Raw genomic sequence first — 25,277 nt, forward strand, 5'->3', positions numbered from 1 at the left:
AAAATAGCTGGTGGACCCCCTTACGAGCAGAGTCATACACACAAGCAGATTGAGCCTTCTGTGGGGACAGAAGAGTCTTCCGGTGCCTCTGTTCCTTCTCAGTGTCTTCGGAAAATCAATGGAGATTAGCCAAGTACGGAAGGAACCCGGCAGATGGATGCTCTAATCTGGAAAGAGATGCACTCAGGCTCAAAGCCACGAGTGTGAAAAAAAAAGGGGACTCCAATCGTGAAGTATAGTTAAAAAAAGGAAAGCCTTTATTGCTAATAAAGAAGCGGAAATCCGCAATATGACATGTGCAGAGAAACGACATTAACCTCCCTGGCGGTATAATTATTTCAGATTTTTGATGCTGAAAGCGGTACAATTATTTTGCACGGAAATTTGGCGTTTTATATTGTAGGCCTGTAATTCTTAGGAATAACTCACTTAAATCTGTCCAAACAAGAGTCTAGTAGACATCCCGCGTATGATAAAGTTTGAAAATGAAATAAAAAATTATAATAAATAACTATAAATAATTATAACAAATAATAATACAATAATAATTATTCAATAATGTAATCAAATCAAAAACAATGAAATTTGCTCAGTTGCAGAATTGTCGCTTTCATTACCTTCAGTGTTTGATGATGGATTTCCCCACACATCACTATTGCTCAATTCTGCAAGTGATTCTAATTTATTATCGCTGTTTTCTAGTTGGTCTAAAAGCACTTTTGACGTAAACGGAGATTTTTTGGCTGCTATGGACAATCTCCAGTTTCCTGGCAAAAAGAATCGTATTTATAATATAAAACTGCATGCAGGACACTGGACAAACCACTAGGGACAAAGGGGATGTGTAATTATTTGATACAGTACTGTAATTGTAAGATTACAGTATACTGTATCTATACTGTGTTTTTTACTTTTACTTTAATTTGGCGCCAAACTCCGTCCCTGTGCGTCGCAACGCTCGCAGGGAACGGAGCTCGGCACTGTGAATGGCGACACGAGACATGGCGGCTCGCAGATCACAGCGGGAAGACATCGCAGGATCCAGGGGACAAGGTAAGTAACCTCTACATGGATCCTGCGATGCAATCCCAAGTCTGGCTCGGGGTTACCGCTTTTGGTACTGAAAATCCACCCTGAGCCAGACTCGGGAATACCGCCAGGGAGGTTAAAAACAGCCAGCTAGCTAAAAATACACAAACAACCGTGTGCCGGGTCACATGTGGCGTGATGGCATCAGCACAAAGCACCGCCCTACATGTTTCGTAATACCTTACGTCTTCCTTAATTATATATATATAAGTTAAATAGTAACTTATAAATATAATTTACTATGCCTCAAAAAGTGGAGCTATTTATAATGAAGCAAACAGGTCAAATGGATGAAAAAGGGTTAAAAGTCTATTTATGACCCAAAAAATGTATAAACACATTTTCCTAATAAATGTCAATCAAAACATGCTCTTTGGACTTGCCCTGTAACTGGTTTTACCTGTCGAACCATACACATTTTGCAGCTATATCTGCTATGTAAAGGGGTTGTAAACCATCGTTTTTTGTTTTTTTAAATGACAAACATATCATACTTACCTCCACTGTGCAGTTGGTTTTGCACAGAGTGGCCCCCGATCCTCCTCTTCTGGGGTCCCTTAGCGTTGCTGGTGGCTCCTCCTCTTCTTGAGTTCCCCATCGGAGAAGCACTCTCCTTCGGGACACCCGTGCGGGCAAGCTCCCATGTCCTGCTGCTGCGTCTATTGACACAGACAGCAGGACTTGGCCCCACCCCCTGGTGCCCACATCATTGGATTGTGCTGCTATCAATCTATCCAATCAGAACACGAGGTACCAGCCATAGCGGGTGAGAAAGACAGGGCTCAGGTAAGTAAAATGGGGGAACTGGGGGGCTGCAGCATGAGAGAAGCTTTTTCTCCTTAATGCATAGAATGTATTAAGGTGAAAAACCACAAGGGTTTACAACCCCTTTAACTGTTTAAAATATCATGCATTAAAGTATAGCTAAAGGCAAAACTTTTTTCTAGTTTTGGATAGGATGGAGAGGCATTAAAACAACTATTAGGTTTTTTATTGCTGTCTGTGCCCCCGTTAAGCAGATTCACCCTCTCTATTTGTCTTGTTTACCATTATTATTGAAAGTAAAAGAAAATCCCAAATTTTGGGTTGACCCCAGAAAAATAATAGCACCTTGAAATGGGGACACTATTCTGGTGAATTGGGGGTCCCCAAGGATTTCCCCTAATTTGCAGGGATTTCTTCCCACTTCCTGTTTGGCTACAGGACAGGAGGTGAAGGGAAATCTCTGCAATGGGACACAGATGGCAAAAACAAAAATCTGATAGAGGTTATATGGAGAGGTTTGGGAAATGACTGCGCTTAACCAATCAAATGTAAAGCTGTTAACACTAAAACAAAGTAAAAAAAAATGCGAAAACACAGTGTAGTGCTGAGAACCATCAAAAATCCAACATACTATTGTCAGAAACCATGAAGCAGACTGAGACAGAAGTACAGTTAAATCACACTTGTTTAATAATAATAATAATAATAGAAAAAAGGTTAACAGAGTAACCATAGTCAAAACATAGCCAGAGTTCAGGAACCGTAACGGATAGTCAGAAAAGCCAAAACGTCAGAGAACAGCGTAGTAGAACAGCAAGCAGGATCTGGAGTCAGAAGGAATGTTAGCCAAGCAAGTCTTTAACAGGAACACAGGAGAGAGTCTCTAGAGATGTGACCAAGGCGAGGGCAGAAATCATCTGGACTGGACAGCTTAAGTAGGCAGGACTGACGAGCAGGATATCATCAACAGGTGAGTCACTGTGGAGAGATAGGAGTTTGCAATTAGCTGACAGCTGAGCAGCCAGCTCAGAGAAGGAAGGTCTGAGCCCAGCCCTGACAACCATACAGTGCATTAAAGATGTATAAACATGAAATACTAATGTATACAGGAAAAATAATACTGTATACCAGAAATTAATAATAATGAAGTCCAGTGACTGAAACAGTGAAAACGTGAAATCACCACTATAGTGAGCTCATTTGACCAAATGTCCATAAATGTAAAGGACTTAGGATCCACTCTTGAGATTACACTTTGAATAGTGGAATAGAGTGTGACTGGTCGTTGAGACGCCAGAAATAGTATATTTTCCACCAAGAAAGTATAGATGTACAGTCAGGTCCATAAATATTGGGACATCGACACAATTCTAATCTTTTTGGCTCTATACACCACCACAATGGATTTGAAATGAAACAAACAAGATGTGCTTTAACTGCAGACTTTCAGCTTTAATGTGAGGGTATTTACATCCAAATCAGGTGAACGGTGTAGGAATTACAACAGTTTGTATATGTGCCTCCTACTTTTTAAGGGACCAAAAGTAATGGCACAATTGGCTGCTCAGCTGTTCCATGGCCAGGTGTGTGTTATTCCCTCATTATCCCATTTACAAGGAGCAAGTAAAAGGTCCAGAGTTAATTTCAAGTGTGCTATTTGCATTTGGAATCTGTTGCTGTCAACTCTCAATATGAGATCCAAAGAGCTGTCACTATCAGTGAAGCAAGACATCATTAGGCTGAAAAAACAAACCCATCAGAGAGATAGCAAAAACATTAGGTGTGGCCAAATCAACTGTTTGGAACTTCCTTAAAAAGAAAGAACGCACCGGTGAGCTCAGCAACACCAAAAGACCCAGAAGACCACGGAAAACAACTGTGGTGGATGACCGAAGAATTCTTTCCCTGGTGAAGAAAACACCCTTCACAATTGTTGGCCAGATCAAGAACACTCTCCAGGAGGTAGGTGTATGTGTGTCAAAGTCAACAATCAAGAGAAGACTTCATCAGAGTGAATACAGAGGGTTCACCACAAGATGTAAACCATTGGTGAGCCTCAAAAACAGGAAGGCCAGATTAGAGTTTGCCAAACAACATCTAAAAAAGCCTTCACAGTTCTGGAACATCCTATGGACAGATGAGACCAAGACTACCTTGTACCAGAGTGATGGGAAGAGAAGAGTATGGAGAAGGAAAGGAACTGCTCATGATCCAAAGCATACCACCTCATCAGTAAATCATGGTGGTGGCAGTGTCATGGCGTGGGCATGTATGGCTGCCAATGGAACTGGTTCTCTTGTATTTATTGATGATGTGACTGTTGACAAAAGCAGCAGGATGAATTCTGAAGTGTTTTAGGCAATATTATCTGCTCATATTCAGCAAAATGCTTCAGAACTCATTGGACGGCGCTTCACAGTGCAGACGGACAATGACCTGAAGCATACTGCAAAAGCAACCAAAGAGTTTTCTAAGGGAAAGAAGTGGAATGTTATGCAATGGCCAAGTCAATCACCTGACCCCGATCCGATTGAGCATGCATTTCACTTGCTGAAGACAAAACTGAAAACTAAAGAACAAGCAGGAACTGAAGACAGTTGCAGTAGAAGCCTGGCAGAGCATCACCAGGGATGAAACCCAGCGTCTGGTGATGTCTATGTGTTCCAGACTTCAGGCTGTAATTGACTGCAAAGGATTTGCAACCAAGTATTAAAAAGTTAAAGTTTGATGGATGATTGGTTATCTGTCCCATTACTTTTGGTCCCTTAAAAAGTGGGAGGCACATATACAAACTGTTGTAATTCCTACACCGTTCACCTGATTTGGATGTAAATACCCTCAAATTAAAGCTGAAAGTCTGCAGTTAACGGACATTTTGTTTGTTTCATTTCAAATCCATTGTGGTGGTGTATAGAGCCAAAAAGATTAGAATTGTGTAGGCATCCCAATATTTATGGACCTGGCTGTATACTCTTACCAGACAGAGTGGATTCACATGCCAGCGGCTGTCACGATCAGGCGTCAGACTTGAAGACCAGTTGCTATAGCAGTTGCAGGACTTCCACCGACCAGCAGGATAGGTACACAGGCAGTCACCCTGGCAGATGACACAGGCTCACCTGAGGTGCGGAGTCTAAGTACTAACCGGTGTTCACCAGAGCTCCTGATGGTGGAGATGGATTTAGCTGCGTGCTATTACCAGGTCGCGGTCCTCAGGTTTGCCCCACAAGGGTCCAGAAGCGGATGATCAGATAAGGATCGAACAACAGAGTAGTTATTAAACAAGCCAAAAGGTCGGTAACAAGTAGTTGCAGGTTGGGATCAGGCAGTCGAGTAGTCATGGACCAAGCCAAGGGTTGATCACGAGTGGTAGCAAAATACAGATGGGAAGACAAGAGCAAGGCTCTGGCTGAGAAGGCACAATAACCTGGCAAAGAAGAAGTGCTGAGACAAGGCATATATAGGAAGTTCATGGGAGGAGCAAGGAGTTCAAGGTTCAACAGCAATCAAGACACAAGGCAGGGTTGTCCAATGGATCAGATGTGCATGAGTCCAAAAGCCATTCTTGTACACAAGGTTAATATCCGTAGGCGGATGATTGATAAGAGGGTCATTTTCATACCCTTCCTTTAGGAGACTCAAGAATGTCTTGAAACCCGTGGCCCCTATGAAGTTCTTTTGAGGCAGGATAGTACATTCAGGGTTGTCTTCCTGGCATGGTTCAGTGAACATGCTTGATAATGCACTGGCCTTACCATACCTTGACCCAGATCGTTACGAGATGATAAAATTAAACCTGGAAAAGAACAGTGACCAACGTGCTTGTCTAGAAGACATCCTCTTGGCAGAACAAATTAATTCTAGATTTTTATGATCAGTGAGGACAGTTACTGGATGCTTAGCCCCTTCCAGCAGATGCCTCCATTTACAAAAGGCTTCCTTAATTGCCAGTAACTCCTTATTCCGGATGTCATAATTTATTTCGGCTGATGACATTAAGCAAGAGAAATACGCACACGGATGAAGCTGCATCTTTTCTCCTTTTCGCTGAGAAAGGATAGCTCCCACAGCAGTCTGAGGCATCCACTTTCACTATAACAGAAACTTCAGGATCGGGATGTACCAATATTGGTGCAGAAGTGAAGAGTCTTTAGCTTAATAAAAGAAGTCTGTGCCTCAGCTGACCACACAAAGGGCATCCCTTTCTTTGTCAGCTGTGTAATTGGTGCTATCACTTTAGAAAAGTTTCTTATGAATTTTCTATATAAGTTGGCAAAACCAACTAATCATTGTATCTCTTTAACATTTCTAGGGGCAGGCCAATCCACCACTGCTTTAATTTTGTCAGGGTCCATGCTTAGTCCTTTAGGAGAAATAATATATCCCAAGAACTGCATCTGAGTTTGTTCAAACTCACATTTCTCCAATTTATTATAAAGTTGGTTCTTCCTTAGCCTTTCAAAGACAGTGCAAACATGTTTACGATGTTCCTTCCAGATAAGCAATCACAAACTGGTCCAATAGGTCCCGAAAAGCATCATTGATGAAATGTTGGAAAGGGGCAGTGGCATTGCAGAGGCCAAAAGGCATAACCAGGGTTCTCAAAATGGCCATATCTGGTTCTAAAGCTAGTTTTCCATTTGTCTCCTTGATGCATGCGGATGAGGTTATATGCCCCCCGTAAGTCTAGTTTTGTGAAGACTTTGGCAGAATGGAGTCTTTCCAACATTTCAGAGATTAAAGGAAGTGGATAGCGGTTTTTTAAAAGTGATTTTATTAAGGTCCCCGTAGTCAATGCATGGACTCAAGGTGGAATCTTTCTTTGCAACAAAGAACAGGGATGCCCCTGCAGGAGATGTTGAAGGTCTAATGAAGCCCTTCTCTAAATTCTCATCTATCCATTCCCTGAGAACCTTTAATTCAGGTTCTGAAAGATTGAAAAGGCGACCAAAAGGTATTTCAGCTCCTGAGCCCCCGGAACTCATGATATTGCGGAGGCAGGTTGTCTTATGGCTGCATAGTAACAACATCCACTTGTGATTCCTTGACCAGCAAAGAACCTGTTTGACTAGGTTCTCTACAGAGTTCCTTGCAATGGGGGGGGGGGGGGGGGATGGAAAGTTTATAATCCGTGTTTCCCAGTTGATGGAGGGATTATCGGTAGAAAACCAAGGAATGCCCAGGATGACAGGAAATTTGGGTGACGTAATCAGCTGAAAACTGATGGTTTCATGATGGTTAGCCTCAAATTGCAGTACCAAAGGGACTGTTTCATGGGTAACAGGTCCTGAAGTTAAGGGTGAACCATCGACCGTCTCCATATCAATAGGAGCAGACTTATTTCTTGTTTGGACATTATTACTGTGGGCAAATTCTATGTCCATAAAGTTCCACCCAGCCCCAGAGTCCAGCATAGCAGAGCAAGGAATTTCAATACCATCAGTGATGAGTTTAATAGGGATGATAAAATGAGATAGTGACTTTATTCTCTTCATGAATCAATGGGGAGATCGACTGGGTAATAGGGTTTATTTGTTCAGGCATGATCACATCAGTCGCCGCAATTGTTCTTCTAACCTTGTTAGGACAGTTAACTGCATAATGCCCAGAGTCCCCACAATATAAACACAGGTTTTCTGAACGTCTTCTCTCTTTCTCCTGAGTAGAAATGGATCTCTTAATTGCATCAGCCTGCATAGGTTCAGCTGTGTCAGAATCTGGAGAAACTCTTGGATCCTTCTTAACAAATTGACTAGCAGAAAAACCCATGCCACCATTACTTCCAAACATTCCCAGTCTCTCCTTACTCCTTTTTGTAAGTCTTTGATCAATTTGGATACATAGTTGGATGAAGGCCTCACGATCATTAGGAGTCTCCACTCTGGCAAGCTCATCTTTTACCTGTTCAGAAAACCCTTGGCGGTACTGACTTTAGCTGTGTACTCAGCAACAGAACGTTTACCCTGCCGTAAACTGTGCAACTTTGCTTCAACAGTAGCACAACGGTTGGGATCATCAAAAACCAGATTCATCGCAGCCTCAAAAGTTTGGAAATTATTCAGTGTGGCACTGTCTTGTTCTATATAAGGGGAAGCCCAGGCTAGAGCTTCTCCAGTCAGGAGGTTGATAACAAACATTACCTTCTGTTTTTCAGAAGTGAATGCAGCGGGTCGCATTTGTAAATATATGCGACACTGGTTAAGAAAACCTCTGGCAGCGATCTCCATTAAACTTAAGTGGGTGAGGCATATGTGCGTTAGCATCATATCTAGTAATAGAGTATTTCTATCTACCAAAGCGACTCTGTTAATGTCTGCATCAAGATCAACAGATCTATATACTTTTCCATGAATCTGTCTTTCAAAATCTGTGACTGATATTGGAAATCAGCGATATTAGTACAGTTGCACCACAGTCAAAGAAATTGACTACATGGAACAGATGGTAACCATTGACTGTGGTGGCAACTGTCGACCGGAATGTAACCTTTCCGGTCAGTAGGCTTAAAGTAAGTTTTAAATTCTAAGCGGTGATTAATAGCCGAAATTTCCAAGTCCAAGAAATGGATGGTGTTACAACTGGCCTCATAACTCAAAGAGATGCCCCTGTTATTATCGTTAAGCGTAATCATGAAGGCATCTAGAGATTCCATGTCACCATTCCAAAGGAGGAAGACGCAAAACAGACACTTCAATCCACTATTACTTTACACAGTTATAAGATGAAACATTTTACTACTTGCGCCACCAGATTCATAGTATACTTACTCACTTGTCCCTGTAAAAAACAGTACGTGGGATGTACGATTAGGACCTTCTCAGTGAGGGTCAATGATCACTTGGCCAACATCAAGAGGGGTTGCACTAATCATAGCATTCCCTGCCACTATCTTAAACACCATGGTAAAGATCCCACTGGTACACAATTCCAAATTATAGATAAATTTGTTCCACACTGGAGGGGAGATTCCTGCTTATGCGGGGTATCTCACCTTGAAACCTATTCGATACATGAGCTCAAGTCCTACTCAGCGTTCGGCATTTTCACTAACCAGGCTTGATCCATACGTCTTTGTGTTTTATTTTTTCATATTACTTGTGCACATCTATGAATAACTTTTAAAGAAAAAGATTAATTTGTCATAAAATATGTATTCTACGATAAGCCAATTTGTGGTAGTTCACATTTGTTTTATATGTGTGCTGAGTTTCAATATTGCATTTACATTATGCTCAAAGACCACTTTTATGTGGGCATTATTTTCTACCATGCTTTGGTCTATTGCACTTGTGTTTGTGCATGCCAGTTTGTTTTTGGTGTCACCGACGTCTGTTTCTCTCCACTTGGAGTCACGTCAGCCCATTATCCATAGCGAGGCTTGAATATGTCTTGTTGGAGTTCCGGAGCGCACTAGATCTGGTGACGTTATTACGTCATCGCGCTATGATGGCAATAACGCTCACGCGCTCTTTGGGGAGTCACATGACAGACGGGCTTATGAGATTCTGAGCGGGTCTCGTGAGAGGGTACGATGCCATCGTTGCTTGGTACATCCCCTCTGGGGGCGTGGCTCAGATGCCTCACATAGAGTTGCATGGTTGCTTTCCTCCGCCCATCGGCTTTCAGAGTGAGGCGTGTAACACACGCTGGTGGCCATGCTTTCCGGTTTTATTGCTGTGGGTGGAGCCATGCCTCTCATTCCCATTTACCAGACCACTCAGATATTTTATAAATATAAATATGGGCAATGTGGGGAAGCTGTGATATGCCCCAGTTGAAGTCCATTGGGACGAAACGCGTAGGACCAGCATTTTACAGCTCCCCAGATTGCTTTTAACCCTTGTGATCACAATTTTGTACACATCTATGATTTGATGTATGTACTTTTTAAAATAAATCCCCCTTTTGAACTGCACCATATGGAGCCTTTTTGTTTTTCATCATCCTTACATTGGTCTGGGTGAGAACACCTGCCTAATTACTACCTACTTCTGGATCGATCCCCAACCGGGTTCCAGTTCCATCAAGCCTTGTGCAACATTGGAGTCCCAGGCTTTGGCTGATACAAGCTTGATTAACCCACTGCCGCTGGCATGTGAGTCCACTGGTAGGAGTATACATCTATACTTTCTTGGTGGAATATATACTATTTCTGGAGTCTAAACGACCAGTCACACTCTATTCCACTATTCAAAGTGTTATCTCAAGAGTGGATCCTAAGTCCTTCACATTTGTGGACATTTGCTCAAATGAGCTCACTATAGTGGTGATTTCACGTTTTCACTGTTTCAGTCACTGGACTTCATTATTATTCATTTCCGGTATATAGTATTATTTTTCCTGTATACATTAGTATTTCATGTTTACACATCTTCAATGCACTGTGTAGAATTAGGGGTTTTTGATGCTTCTCAGGCCTACACTGTGTTTTCGCATGATAGAGGTTATAACCCTCCCTTGCTCTATCCAAAATTAAAAAAAAAAAGTTTTACCTGTAGTTCTACTTTAAGGAGCAAACACTGACATATTAGATCATGATGGGCTCCTTTATGGGGCTCCTTTCTGTATGGGAAATGATTTCTGGAAATGTATCAAGTTTCTTTCCATGACAGAACTTCTGTGCTTTAAAGATCAATTATCTCCTAAGGTGGACCTGGCAGGTCCTTTGAGGTTTCCAGTACAGCTCTTGGGTAGCAGATCGGAAAGGAAAATGGTCATATTTGCAAACTTGTGGGACCTACCTGCTTGGATTAAACAGACCAATATGTATTAAATGTGAACTTACCCTATGTGCAATTGTGGCATGCCTTATTGTATGCTGTTAACCCCGTCTACTTTTCTTACTATACACTATATATACTGCTATATACAACATTGTAGCTTACTTGATTACATTCAGTTGCTTTACTAGTAAACTGCAGGAAAATCAGCAGTCACCCATAAGTGATTTGCTTGTGCTATAGTGGCACATTTCTCAAAGCAATAATTATTAAATTTCTGCTTAATATCCTTTCCTTAGTTAAAATAAAAAAAAGTTAATATAAAGCTTTCATATGTATTTTAGTACAGGTATTTATATAGCACTGACAATTTATGCAGTACTTTACATACTCTACATTCACATTAATCCCTGCACTCAAGGAGCTTACAATCTAACCTCCGTAACTCACATGCATACTGTACATACACATACTAGGGCCAATTTAGGCAGGAGCCAATCAACTTACAAGTAAGTTTTTGGAGTGTGGAGGGAAACCCACACACAAGAAGAACATGCAAACTTCATGCAGGTGGTGTCCAAGTTAGGATTCAAACCAAGTGACCCTAGCGCTGCAAGGTAGAAGTACAAACCACTAAGCCACTGTGCTTACCCTATTACACCAGGCAAAGCCCAAAACTTGGGGCATATTTTATTGTTACAACAGTTATGTTCTCCCATTTTATAGATGGGAAACTTATGCAAAAAGTAATAAAGGTGGACCTAGAAGTAATGATTTTAATTTTTTTTTTTAATGTTAAATGAATGCATGCTAAATAATGTGTAAATGTGACACGTGTGGGTATTTATTTCCTCTTACGGAGATTACAGCACTCTCCCTGATGAAGCCTTCATCTCCTTTTCTCTCCAGGATCGTGCCATTATTATTTGGGTACTATCCAGGATAAGCATCTACCTCCTGAACTAAGATTCTGGCTCAGAGATGACATAGTCATGTAGACTCTGGTACCTGGGCAGGTATTGGCTGCATTCACAAATGACTGACAGATCAGCCCCTGCTCAGCCTATCACCTAATGACTGTTTACAAAACTACAATATACAGTCTAATCACTGAATAGCAGAGAAATCACAAATGCTTCCTCCTGCCTGCGCAGGCGTATGATATCATCTCAGCCTAGACACAGTCACTGGACTGGAGCCCTTTCAAAAAAATTATACTGTCACGTATATTTTGACTAGGGATGAGCTTTGGTTTGGGCTTGGTTTTGGTATGAACCTATGCTCAGCTAAATCCAGAAGGAAGCTGTCAGTGCCGGGCCAATCAGCTGCAGGCAGGGAATTCCCCACCCCGAAGCTTCATGTACACAAAGGGGCAACGATTCTTATTACACCATAGGCCTATTATGGTCACAGGACATTAGTAAGTCAATGACATTGACTTAATTTGGCCATAGGGTCATATTAGGTCAATGATGTCAGCAGCATCCCCACTCCTTGGTGGGTGCAATCGTGGGATGGGGAATCCCCTGCCAATAGCCGATTGGCCCGTTACTGACAGATTACTTTCAGATTTGGACCAAAGGCATAATTGTGACGTGTCAAGATTTTTTCTTGCAGACTTGTAAAGTTACTGAAAGGCCAACTTTAATAGTGTGCTGTAAAGCAAAGACATGTAAAATAAAAGGAAAGACGAAATATCCAGAATTTGTGCCAGATTATTACCAGGAAAATGAATGCAACGTGGATAAAATTTACAGCAGGACTCAAGGCATCCTTCCAGAATGAGTATTTGATTGGGAAGCCAGATGACTAACAGTGAAGTCTCTTTTTACAGGATGTTGTACCAGGTGTGAACTTTAGCCAATGGCTTTCATGTTCACATACAATGTCCGACTCATATTCAAACATGGGAAGTAACTGGGTAAAGTTCACATCTTGCTAGCAAAGTTGTAAACTGTAAGTACACAGCATGACTTAAGCTGTTATTTTCTTCTTGTTTTCAATGTAAATATAAAAATCGTCTTTATTGAGCTCAGTTGTTTTACACGTTTAGCAGTACCCTGGTTGAAGTATTGAGACTTTATTAGTATTATATTGCTTCGGAATGCTTGAAAAAACAACAATAATCTCTTCCTGCTTTGTGCTGAAGTTCATTTTCATGTTATCTGAAAAAAGTGTCAGGCAGGGGAGGGAGCTCAGAACTTTGCTTGACCTTACCTGAAGGACTCTGCAAACAAAAGTGACTCCATTACTCTCTCGCTTTTCTATTTTAGTGTCTGCTGGGTGCCCTGACATTGTAGCCACTCCCTGCCACTTAGCAGCTCAATTTACCTTTTTACTCCAACCTTGCTTACAGTGCAAACATTACTTGTGCTTTTCATATCCAGTTTTCCATAAAGATTAGCTTATATATATATATATATATATATATATGCAGTTTTGCAACCCTATGACAGTAGTACAGAATCTAAACACCAAGGCTGTTGATCCTAAGTGATGTCCAATGACATCAATGACATCACCTGGTATCCCCACCACGGTGTTTACATGGCAGCAGTGCCGGGGATTTGTCATTTAGCGGCAGCAGTGTGGTGGGGCAGCATCGTCGATCAGTGGGGAAACATCATCAGGACATTGAGATTAATGATGGAATGACTTAGCAAGATGACATGATTGATGATGGATTTACAACAGGGGCGTCTGTTACATTTTTTATGGCATTTGTATTAACCTCCCTGGCGGTTTTCCCGAGTGTGGCTCGGAGTTAAATTTCAGTACCATTAGCGGTAACCCCGAGCCACACTCGGGATTGCATTGCAGGATTCTGGTGCGGTATACCTTGTCCCCAGGATCCTGCAATGTCCCCCCGCTGTGTTTGCGGGCTCTGTTCGCCGCCTGATGCCTTTGTGTGCCGGGCTCCATTCGCGAGCGACGCACGGGGGCGGAGCCCGGCGGCAAATTAAAAAAATTGAAAATTCATAACACATACAGTACACTGCAATCTTACAGATTACATTACTGTATGAAATCATTTCACATCCCTTTTGTCCCTAATGCTTTGTCCAGTGCCCTGCGTGCAGTTTTATATTATATATACTGTTCTTTCTGCCTGGAAACTTGAGATTGTCCATAGCAACTAAAAAGTGTCCCTTTATGTCAAAAGTGGTTTTAGACCAGCTAGAAAACAACAATCGTAAATTAGAACACTTGCAGAATTGAGCGATAGTGAATCGTGGGGAAATTCATTTTATTATTATTATTTGTTATAATTATTTATAGTTATTTATTATATTATAATTTATGATTTTGTGTTTCAAACTTTAGCATACCCGGGATTTCTACTAGACTCTTGTTTAGACAGAGTTAAGTGTGTTATTGCTAAGAATTACAGGTCTACAATATAAACCGCCAAATTTCTATGCAAAACAATTGTACCGGTTTGAGACGCAAAAATCTGACATAATCATACCACCAGTGAGGTTAATGGACTTTCTCACAATATTGTTGTCGATATTTCCTTTTGAATCATTTTGGGGAAGGAGTAACAAGGGGTAGTAATGTAGTATATCTGGAGGCCCCCTTATTCTAAAGCAGGCTTCCTGATTCCTATAAGCCCCCTCCCTGCAAAGGTCCCCCCCCTCCAATGTTGAAAGGCATATTGGAAGACTTGTCCACCTCCCTTGAAAATCACCCCCCCCAAATGTTGAAAGGCATGTTGCCTGGTGTGCTTCATGTGAGGGGGGAACACATGCTCACATGCCTGGATAGGGGTACACATTAAAAAAAATGGCATGGGGTTTTTCATAAAATTTCAACCAGGCCCTTATCCAGGCATGAAGCCTGGGTGGTCAGGAAAGGGAGGGCAGTGAGTGTACACTCCCCTCCTGGACCACACCAGGCCACATACCATTTATCATTGGGAGGATAACTGGCAAGGGGGGTGGACAAGCCTTCCCTCCATTCAATACACCTTGTACCTATGTTGAGGAACATGGCCTGTTACCTATATCCTGTCAAAAGGAATGTTGGGGTTTATAAGGGGGTCCTCAGATATCTGCCCCTCCCCCAGGGGAATAAGTACGGGGCACATTAGTACACAGGGCCGCTGATAAGCCAGTACAACTGGCCCTGTTGTACCGGGCCTGGCCACCAGGGGGGGCCCGGGCAATCTGAACAGAGTGCAGAAAAAAAAAAAGTCTTTCTCCAGGGGATGTGGCCGGCTTCGAGGATGATCGTTCCCGGCTTCTTCTGGTGTGGTGTGCACACATGAGCTGCATTACCAATATGGTGGCAGTGGATCTGGATTCTCAGGGGACTGTAGGTTAGCCCAGTCATATTAACTGCAATATAAAGTCGAATGTCTGCTTTTTCATGTAGCACAGCTGTCCTGACTGTGAGAAATCGGGTTTTAAACTGCACTTCCCAATTTCTCACAGTAGTGCTACATGAAAAAGGAGATGTCATCAATTTCAGCAAACCCCACTTTTTATTACTTCTGTCTACATTTTTAGATCACTGGTTCACACCATGCCTGGAGCTGAATCACACAGGAACGTACTGTGCGTCCATGTGCAATTCACATGCGGGTCTGTGCAATGCAATTTCAAGCTCATTCATTTTGAAATGCAATGCACCAAAAGTAGTGTATGCACTGCAACCAGATCACATGGTGATCCAGGGCTGGCAAACACTACGTTTGCGACCTGTGTTTGAGGTGTCATTAACTTTTTATTGACACCTGCTGCAGACCAGAAAAGCAGTTCGTTTTGCATGCAGGTTGAATTGTACAGGAATCCACAGCACATTCCTTCACAATTCAGATACAGGCATGGTGTGAACCGGCCCTTAGAAATAATATTACTTCTCATTAAAAGTTTTGAAAAAGCTTTTTTTCTTAAAAAGTGGGCTTAGCTGACATAATTAGCATCTCCTTTTTCACGTAGCACTGTTTGACTGTCGAGAAATTGGACAGTGCAGTTTTGAACGCAGCACAGTGTTATCTGCATCCTACACTCAGTCATCTTAGACGCTAATTAACCACACCCCTTTAAGCTATGCCCAATAATTAAGCGGAATTTAAACCACGTCTGTTTTTCAGCTCCGTGTGGTGCATATTTTTAAATTAACCACGCTCACAATTTAGCCTTTATGAGTATACCCTAGCCTGTCTCTATACCCTAGCCTCTCTGTATAGGGGCGGGGCCAGGGGTGGGGCTTAGGAGGCACCAAGGGTGGGGCTGAAGGGTTCCCCCTCAGGTAGGCTGTACGGGGCCCCATGATTTCTATCAGCAGCCCTGTTAGTACATATTATTATCATCCCCTCCAAAAAATGGAAACATAAGGTTTCTCAATAATAAGGTATCAATATTTTTTTATTGTTTGGCTCCTGAAAAACAGGAAACATTTGTTACTAAAAGCATTTTAAAAACAATTGCTGAGTATATAGCCAAGTATATTTAATTCAATATTCAGACACTACATATTTTAAAAGTGATGTAATCGAAAGCCACAAATTTCTATGTACTCTACCAAATATGCTCACAAAAGCTGGGGTCCTCTGCTATAGGGCATCACATTCTATGTGGTGGCTGCCATATGCAATGCTCTAGTGATCCTCTTAAAATATCCATAAATGTCCTGTTTTTATAAATCCCAGGACATCAGGCAACATCCTCAAAGGGAGAAGAGCTGTATAATGCATCCCAATAAGCACTGCTCTTCCACTAGGGATAATTAAGTCCTTTTACAGTTTCCTTTCTATTATACACAAACAGCACAAGCAATTAATCTGTGAGCAGATAAGGTGGGAGATGCTCCCTATCTAAGTCCCCATCAGAGCAGTAGAGAAAAGAGTTTATCTCAGGTGTCTTCTTAACCTGCACTTATCAAGAGAAAAGCCTCATTTCCAGAATCCAGCATTGTAAATGAAGACTCCAGGTCTATATTGATTGCTTTACAGGGGATTTCAGCTTCCTTTCCTCTGTAAATAGCACAAGCAGAACCTGTGTCTTTTTTACACCCCAGTGAGTCTTACTCTCTGTACATATCCCCATTACACTTATTATTACAGCACTGCAGCCATTCAGCCCCCCAAAACGTGACTCCAGCAACCTTCCCATCCTTTGTCATTAAGCAGACTGTAGGGGAAAAGTCAACAAGAAGGCTGACCTTCTGAGTGACACTGTTCTAAAGTCTAGCACACAGGTGCCACATTCTAGAGGCTGCTTGTTCCTGGCTCTGGAATTCCCTTGATAGGCTTAGCAATAAGATTCCCAAATAGTCATCTTGTCTGTGCCATCAAAAAGCCCTAATCTTTCCTGGTGACCTTTTACCCTAATGCTACCAAATCCTGTCTGCTCCTCTCCCTTTTCTAACTGCATATGAATCATAAACAGGAGCCATATCAATTTTAATTCTGTGCACAAAAAGTCATGAATGAATACTTTACTACTAACATCAATTCAGTCTAAAAAAACACTTTGATAGTAAAAGCCAATTAAGGTTGCTAGAGCTTCCAGTGTCCCTCTGTTAAAATGGGACATTTTCTATTTTATCCATTTAAATATTAGTAGGCTGTCAGTCTTCGAAAATTGACTTTTTACAGAATATATATATATATAGTTATTATTTATAGATTTATATATTTATTTTTATTTACTATTTTAATGGATTAGTAAGAAGCCATTAATAGTCTATAGATTGTGTCAGTAATATTCTCTTCTCCTCTTCAGCATCCATCTACCCATCTGTGTATATCTTTTATATGTATCTATCTTTCTATTCACTATTCAGTATTTTTTTTAACCTCTTGCATGCAGGAGTTATATATCTGGATGAAGTGGTTGATAGTTCATGTAGGATCTATTCCTAGTTTCCAGTAATAAATCTAAATGTTGCAGCAATTACACAATGACATTAACAAAGCATTGTATTGTCATCAGTGTTTACATAGTTTTAAAATAATTGACACATGTTGTGTTCTACTGTTTCTGTAATTTAAAAATTCTTTTACAGAAAATTGAATTCACATATATGAGATCTATATTTTTATTTTGAACCAATATATATATATATATATATATATATATATATATATATATATATATATATATATATATATATATATATATATATATATATATATATGTGCATATGTATCTATGTTCTATGTATATCTATCTATCTATCTATCTATCTATACACACTTTTTTTCTTTTTTTTTTTTTTTTTTTTTTTTTTAAACGGTGTCAGCTTTGTAAAGAGATGCCATAACGTATCATAATTATACAAAATAATGGTGAAAATCGATCCTGAAGTATCACTGCCTCCTGTCATGTGGATATGTAAAGTAAGTGGAGAAGGGACACAGCCACAATGACCAGATTATTTGACTAACATCCAGTATCTGGTGCTTTTAAATCATAGGGAAAAAACATCTCATAAACCTTACAACATTATAGAGATAAAAACTGCAATCCTTCCATAGACACAGCTTTATATCCAAAGCTACAGAGCCATGCCGAAATTTAAACAGAGTAATCTGTATTACAGGACCTCCTATGACCCCCGTGTGTCTCCTTGTAATTATAAATCGCGCTGGATTGTAATAAATGGCAGACACATCTTAGCATGTTGGCATCGCTGTTTCCTGGGGTTTGTCCAGGAAATGGTTAATCTGAACCCTTTGTGGTATCATTAGAAACCAGCTAGCTTGTAGACTCCTCTGATTTTGCATATTTACGGCTCTGAAAGCCACTTTTCACACTGTGGTGACAAATCCCTCAGCCAGTCCAGGAAATAAAGGTATACAGGATAGGGGGCACTGCTATAACGGGGATATGTTTCACAATTTAAAACAGCCATTAATTATTAGGAGTGTTATATTATTATTATTATTATTATTATTCAACTTCTACATGTGTATTACTATATTTATATAATTATTCAAGTTCTATTTCTGTATTGTTATTAATATTATTATTCGAGTTCAATATGTGTACTATTATTATTATTATTTACTTATTTATTATTATATTATTATTATATTATTATATATTATATTATTATTATATTATTAATATATTATTATGAGCCAGTATTTTATTATAGTGATTGTATTACTATTTAGTAATTTTGTGTATGCTGTAATGTTAATTGTTATATGTATAAATTCTCACTCTATTTTTCTTTCTTTCTCTCTCTCTCTCTCTCTCTGTATATATATATATATATATATATATATATATATATATATATATATATATATATATATATATATATATATATATTCCTAGCTTTCTCTCTCTCTTTCTCTCTCTATATATAATAATATATATATCAACTTCGGTATTTCCAGGTAGAATCCCGAAATCCCACTAACCTTTATTCAATAGAAGGTTTCTGTTTGCAAATAAAAAGTATTAAAAGATGGGCATAGAATACAGTAGACACTATTTAGATGGGTGTACTACAGAAGAAGATGACAATACGACTTTTTATTTATTTGCCATGATAAAATCCTTTTTAAAAATGCTACTCTTTTTTTACTCTGTATAGAGAAAATTGAGTCCGTGATACTTTTTTTATTTGCACTAACATACAATTTTTCAGGACAAGCTTTCGGGGTATGTCCCCTTCCCCAAGGTCCAAGCAGTACTCAGTATATAAATAAATCTCTCTCTCTCTCTTCCTCTCTCTCTCATACGCAAAACCTGTGTGCACTATCTATCTAAGTATCGCACAATGATATTGTTATACACATGACCTAAGGAAGCAGTAGCAGCAATCAGAGTGATTATAACAACTTCGCAATACTATACAAATAACTATAACGATCTAATATATATTTTTGAAAATCAATATCATGTATGTCAACTTATTTTTCATGCTTTAATAAAACGTTTCCTAAATCACCCAGTGTCTGAGTTTGCTTGTCTTTATACAGATCTTTCAAGGAATGTTAAACAATGACATGTATGTAATAATTGGGGACGATGCACACACCACCAAGGGACTGTCCGAAAAACTGGGGACAGCAAATGCTCCCCACCAGTCTCCGGAGTCGGTCACAGGTTTCTCTTAGCAGTTATATAAACAGATATATAATCCTTTGGAAAAGTATTTTGTGTGTTAGCGCCAATAGACACAACGACAGCCTGCAGAATACAGAGGATCCCATAGAAGCCGGCGCCTGCCTTTTACTAGGTCTCAGCATATGGCTCCAGCTCTAATTGGATATATTACTATTTAGATGTTAATGGATATCTATTGCTGTAATGAACTTGCAATCTGCTGTACAGTCATTGTAAAACTGATTCATTGAGAGCATAATTATATATTTGTTTCCGAGTCCTTTTATGTGGTTAGCTAATATTGCTTTTACACAATGGCTACATAAACTTCAATGCATAAAATATACAATGTATAAAGAAAAATGAATAAACAATGTCAGTAATCTACAATGTTACAAATAAACGGGGGTGTGGGGGGGGGGGGGGTCCACCGAGGTGTGATCATTACATACCGCGAATTATATTTATAACGACCGCAAAAATATCACTTTATAAAGCAGGGGGCTCTGATGTAAAAAAAAGTATGAAGACATGGTATAGACTACTATATAGATGGGTGTAAAAAATAAGAAAGAATCAAAACGACTTTTTATTTATTCCTCCAAGAAAAGGTTTGCAGGGTCAGCGGCAAAAATCTGGAAATCTATGAATATAAACATCTGGGTATTGTGTTTGTTCATAATGTATAATATGTTATATATATATATGTGTGTGTGTGTGTACATATATATCTATATATATATATATAGATATACATATATATGTGTGTGTGTATATATATATATATATATATATATATATATATATATATATATATATATATATATATATACTATTAAGGGATGCAAAGAGACACCCCTCTTTTCTCTTTTTTTTTCTGTACAGTATAGAGAGAGGGGAAGAAAATCAGTGTCTCTATGTATCCAATAGATACTTACATATGTACATAGATATTCCCCTTTCTCTATATATATGATACATAAAGACATCTCCATTTCCTTCTTCCAGTATGTGTCTGTATATATATATATATATATATATATATATATATATATATATATATATATATGATACATAAAGGCACCTCCCTTTCCTTCTTTCAATTCTAAGTGTATATACAGTATATATATATATATATATATACTGTATGTGTATTTGGCTTTGAATTATGACATAGAAGTTATGCCAGATATGTCTTTTGATAATTAGTGGATTGCAGCTTGAGTGAGTCCAATTTTTCATCGATAACTTAGATATGAATAATTGGGATGGAGACAGCCGTGTATGGAATGGTGCTGCAATTGTTTTATCAGAAGAGGAGAGGAAATGTGGGATCCGGAATGCCATGCGATGTATGACTTTGATGCAGAGCCACATCGCCGCCTCTTATCTTTAATTGAACGGTCTCCAGAGGGTCATTGGTGAGAGGAGCCGAAGCATCACTTAACCTTATGGGAGGAAGAAGATAAAACCTGGAAGATCACTGGTTTGTCTGATTGTCAAGTATAATTTAGAGGAGTGAGGTTCGCATTATGCATGATCCCGGTATAAGGACTCTTCACTAGAGGGGTGCATTGGCCTGTAAGAGGTGGGGGATCTAATGGAAGAGGGCTGAGAGAGGGTTAATAGCCTGCATAGTCCACAGTAGACTCTACAAGTAGAAATTATATATATATATATATATATATATATATATATATATAAATATATATATTCTAGCTCCTATACACATCAGTAATTTATTGCTTCATTGGTGTGCTTTAACTAGTAACAGTGGGGGTTATTTACTAAACTTGGAAATGCAACATCTGGTGCAACTCTGCATAGAAAACCAATCAGCTTTCAGATTTTATTGTCAAAGCTTAAAGAGTAACTCCACTTTTGTTGAGCAATAAACATTCCTCTCTGGGTGTTCACTGTTCATTACAAGGATTTTAACAAACTAGATTCCTACCTTTTGTTGTTCTGAAGAAATCACTATGCATTTGTCTGTGTCTGTCTGTGTCCATGTGGGAAAGTGAGTCTAATAGGAGTGGTTTCATAATGACACAATGACATTTTTGTTGCAGGGGATGCCTGAAATCTGACTTGAAACTTAGGGCACATTTCTGGGAAAATCGGTGAGCCAATCACACAAGCAGGAAATTATGTTTCTGAGATGATGTTTCTGAGGGGCATTCTGTGTACAGTGTACATTTTGTGTACAGAAGGTTTCCAGGTAGCCATACTGCATTGCAATAATTACAGCGGCTGCAGATTGTAAAGGAAAGGTGATTTTTCATTAAAATTCAATTACAATAAGACTTGTGTCACAATTATGTATGCTATATTTTCTTTGTTTGCTATATTTTTCCCCATGAAGGTGGGGTTACCCTTTAATTGGATAAGCTGAAGTTAGAGGCTGATTTAAGGATGTGATGTGACCTCACATTTGCTGTTCAAGGCTGTGAACTGGCCTCACCTGTAAATGGCTTGTTTTAACCACTTCAATACAGGGCACTTATACACCTTCCTGCCCAGACCAATTTTGAGCTTTCACGATGTCGCAGTTTGAATGACAATTGCGCGGTCATGCTACACTGTACCCAAACTAAATTTTTATCATTTTGTTCCCACAAATAGAGCTTTCTTTTGGTGGTATTTGATCACCTCTGCGTTTTTTTTTTTTTTGCTAAACAAATAAAAAAAGACCGAAAATTTTGAAAAAAATAAAAGTTTTGCTTTTGTTTCTGTTAAAACATTTTGTAAATAAGTAAGTTTTCTCTTTCACTGATGGGCACTGATAAGGCGGCACTGACAGGCACTGATAAGGAGGTACCGATGAGGTGGCACCAATGAGCGGGCACTGACGGGCACTGATGATGGGGCACTGATATGCGGCACTGATGGGCACTGGTAGGCGGCACTGTTGGGTGGCACTGATAAGCAGCACTGATGGGCATTGATAGGCGGCACTGATGGGCACTCATGGGTGGCACTGGGTGGCACTGGTGGGCACTGATGGGCACTGATAGGCGACACTGATGGGCACTGAAAGGCTGCAAAGATGGGTTCTTATGGGTGGCACTGATAGGCGGCACTGATGGGCACTGATAGGCGACACTGCTGGGCACTGATGGGCACTGATACGTGGCACTGATACGCAGCACTGATATGAGGCACTGATCCCTGGTGGCACTGGCAGTGGTAGGCATTGTGAGTGGGCACTGATTGGCAGCTGCCTGGGCATTGATTGGCATCTGACTGGGCACAGATTAGTATTTCCCTGGGGGTCTAGGGGGCATACCTGGTGGTCCAGTGTGGATGGCCATCCTGGTGGTCCTGGGCGGCCTCCCTGGTGGTCCTGGGTGGGATCCGAGGGGGGCTGTGCTGATAAACAATCAGCACAGACCCCCCTGTCAGGAGAGCAGCCAATCTGCTCTCCTCTACTTGTGCATGTCAGACGCGAGTGAGAAAAAGCCGATCACCGGCTCTTCCTATTTACATCGTGATCAGCCGTGATTGGACTTGGCTGATCATGTGGTAAAGAGTCTCCGTCAGAGACTCTTTACCTAGATCAGAGTTGCGGTGTGTCAGATTGACACACCGCAACAATGATCGCAGCGATGCGCGCGCCTGGGGGTGCGCAGCGGCTTAATATCCTGATCACGTCATATGACGTCCGGTCAGGATATTGAAACCACTTTGCCGCCATCATTTTGCTATATGGCGGGCGGCAAGTGGTTAAGCGAGGCTGAAAGCATAGGTGTGCGCAGCCTATTGCATTAGGGTGTGCACCTTAAAGCTCAAACACATATGTGTGTGTGCATGTGTGTATATATACTGGCAGTGTCAGTAAAGCAGTGGATGGTGTCAGTAGTTTTTATTTGTACTATTTTCTTTTTTATTATTTTTTTTACAATTTTAATTTTTACACGTTTTTTAGGAGCTTTGGTGAAATATCAGGGATTTAAACGGGGAATCTCTGGCACACAGGGTGATAAGGGTGTGCCCAGGCATACCTGGCACACCCTATGAGCACGCCTATGGCTGACAGGTATAGGCAGTATGGGTTTGAGGGTGTCTGTGTTGCTCTTGGCAACCAATCAAATTCGGATTCATGCATGTTAGAAAATGAGATGAAGAATCTAATTGCTATGGGAAAACACATAGATCAGTTTCTTTCATGACTGTCATATTCTGTTACTAGCAGACAAATAATATTAATTTAGTATGGTTGGATTAATGAGAAGGTGATCTGGGATTGGTTACTGTGCACATACCGTGTTTGCCCCGAAAATAAGCCTGGGTCTTATATTAATTTTGGCAACCAAAAACACACTAGGGCTTATTTTTGGGGTAGGGCTTGCCATGTAGGAATCCCCAGTATGAACATAGTAAAAGTGGTTGTGAAATCTTGGAACCCTCTCTATTACAGGATTGTGTGGTGTAAACGGTGTGTATCGCTGTGGTATAGTTGTGCAAATACCTTCTTATATTGGCGCTTCCATGGCCTGCCCCCGAGGTGTTGAGGAGAGGTAAAGATCAGCTGAAGGCCTGTAGAGGGAGGGGGGCCGAGATCCCCCGCTGACACCCGGCACTTCCATGGCCTGCCCCAAGCTGTCTTCCCCACTCTGAACACTGCAGGGAGGGGGGACCGAGATTCCCCGCTGACACCCGGCACTTCCATGGCCTGCCCCAAGCTGTCTTCCCCACTCTGAATACTGCAGGGAGGGGGGGCCGAGATTCCCCGCTGACAGCCAGGAGAAAAGGAGAAGAGATCAGCTGAGCGCCAAGCGGCGCTGTACCGAAGGTATTTGATACAGTTGTGTTGCAGAAACACGCACCTTTTACACTGTATACTATTGTAGGAGAGTGGATTCTAGCATTTACAACAACTTTAAGCTAGGACTTATTTCCGGGGTAGGGCTTATATTGCAGCCCTCCCCGAAAATCACAGTAGGTCTTATTATCGAGGTAGGTCTTATTTTCGGGGAAACACAGTACATTATAGGTTTTCACTGAACAGAAACAATTGATGCTGCTTGAAAATCCTGAATCCTGCAAGATTTGACCAAATAGATTAGTTTCTTTGTTGGTTCTTACAGTTGTATATAAAGTAATATTAAACTCTAGATTTTTTTTTTAAATGGGCGTCTTGCAGATTTGTACCATAATGTGCTAGTCTTGCAGATTTACAGACAGATTTACCTTTTAGATTTACCTTTTAAATGGAGCCCTCCAGAGCTACATTTTCACCATTTCTGGCGCTTTCATCTTCACTGGGTCTTTTTATTGGATTTGCGCCTTCTGGTTGTTTGAATGGCTGAGCCGCGATGACGTCACTGGCACGCGCATGTGCATGGGAGTCACTGTCACTGCACAACACTCTTTGCAATCATGGCACACTCAATGTGCCCTAAATGTAGCGTGAACTGTGCATGTGCCAGTGACATCATCATCTAGACCCAATGTGAATATCTACGAAATGGCACAAGATTAGGTTGTTTCCAAGGTACCTACAGGCAAGACTTATAATAAGCTTCAGGGCAAAGTTTAAAATTAGAGTTCACTACTTTAAATGAAGAATCGTTTAAGCCTATCAAATCTATTCAAGTATAATTAAATCCTACTACAATCTCTTATAATGTGT

The 25,277-nt window shown here is 40.4% G+C and overlaps 1 long non-coding RNA gene across 3 annotated transcripts in view; it reads left to right on the forward strand.

The window, feature by feature from the left end:
- The window catches only part of LOC141140698 (uncharacterized), a 117,946-nt gene that overhangs the window by 40,131 nt on the left and 52,538 nt on the right, over positions 1-25,277 (forward strand). The window contains exon 2 of one of the 3 annotated variants that reach the window (XR_012243987.1): positions 21,715-21,765. The exons of 1 other annotated variant lie outside the window; for it this stretch is intronic. This is a non-coding gene — a long non-coding RNA (uncharacterized lncRNA). Of the gene's footprint in view, positions 1-21,714; positions 21,916-25,277 lie in introns of all 3 variants that reach the window. One more of the 3 variants, XR_012243986.1, reaches the window with a different exon arrangement.

This window comes from Aquarana catesbeiana, linkage group LG04 (assembly GCF_042186555.1).
Source record: "Aquarana catesbeiana isolate 2022-GZ linkage group LG04, ASM4218655v1, whole genome shotgun sequence".
In the NCBI taxonomy this organism is placed as follows: Eukaryota; Metazoa; Chordata; class Amphibia; order Anura; family Ranidae; genus Aquarana; species Aquarana catesbeiana.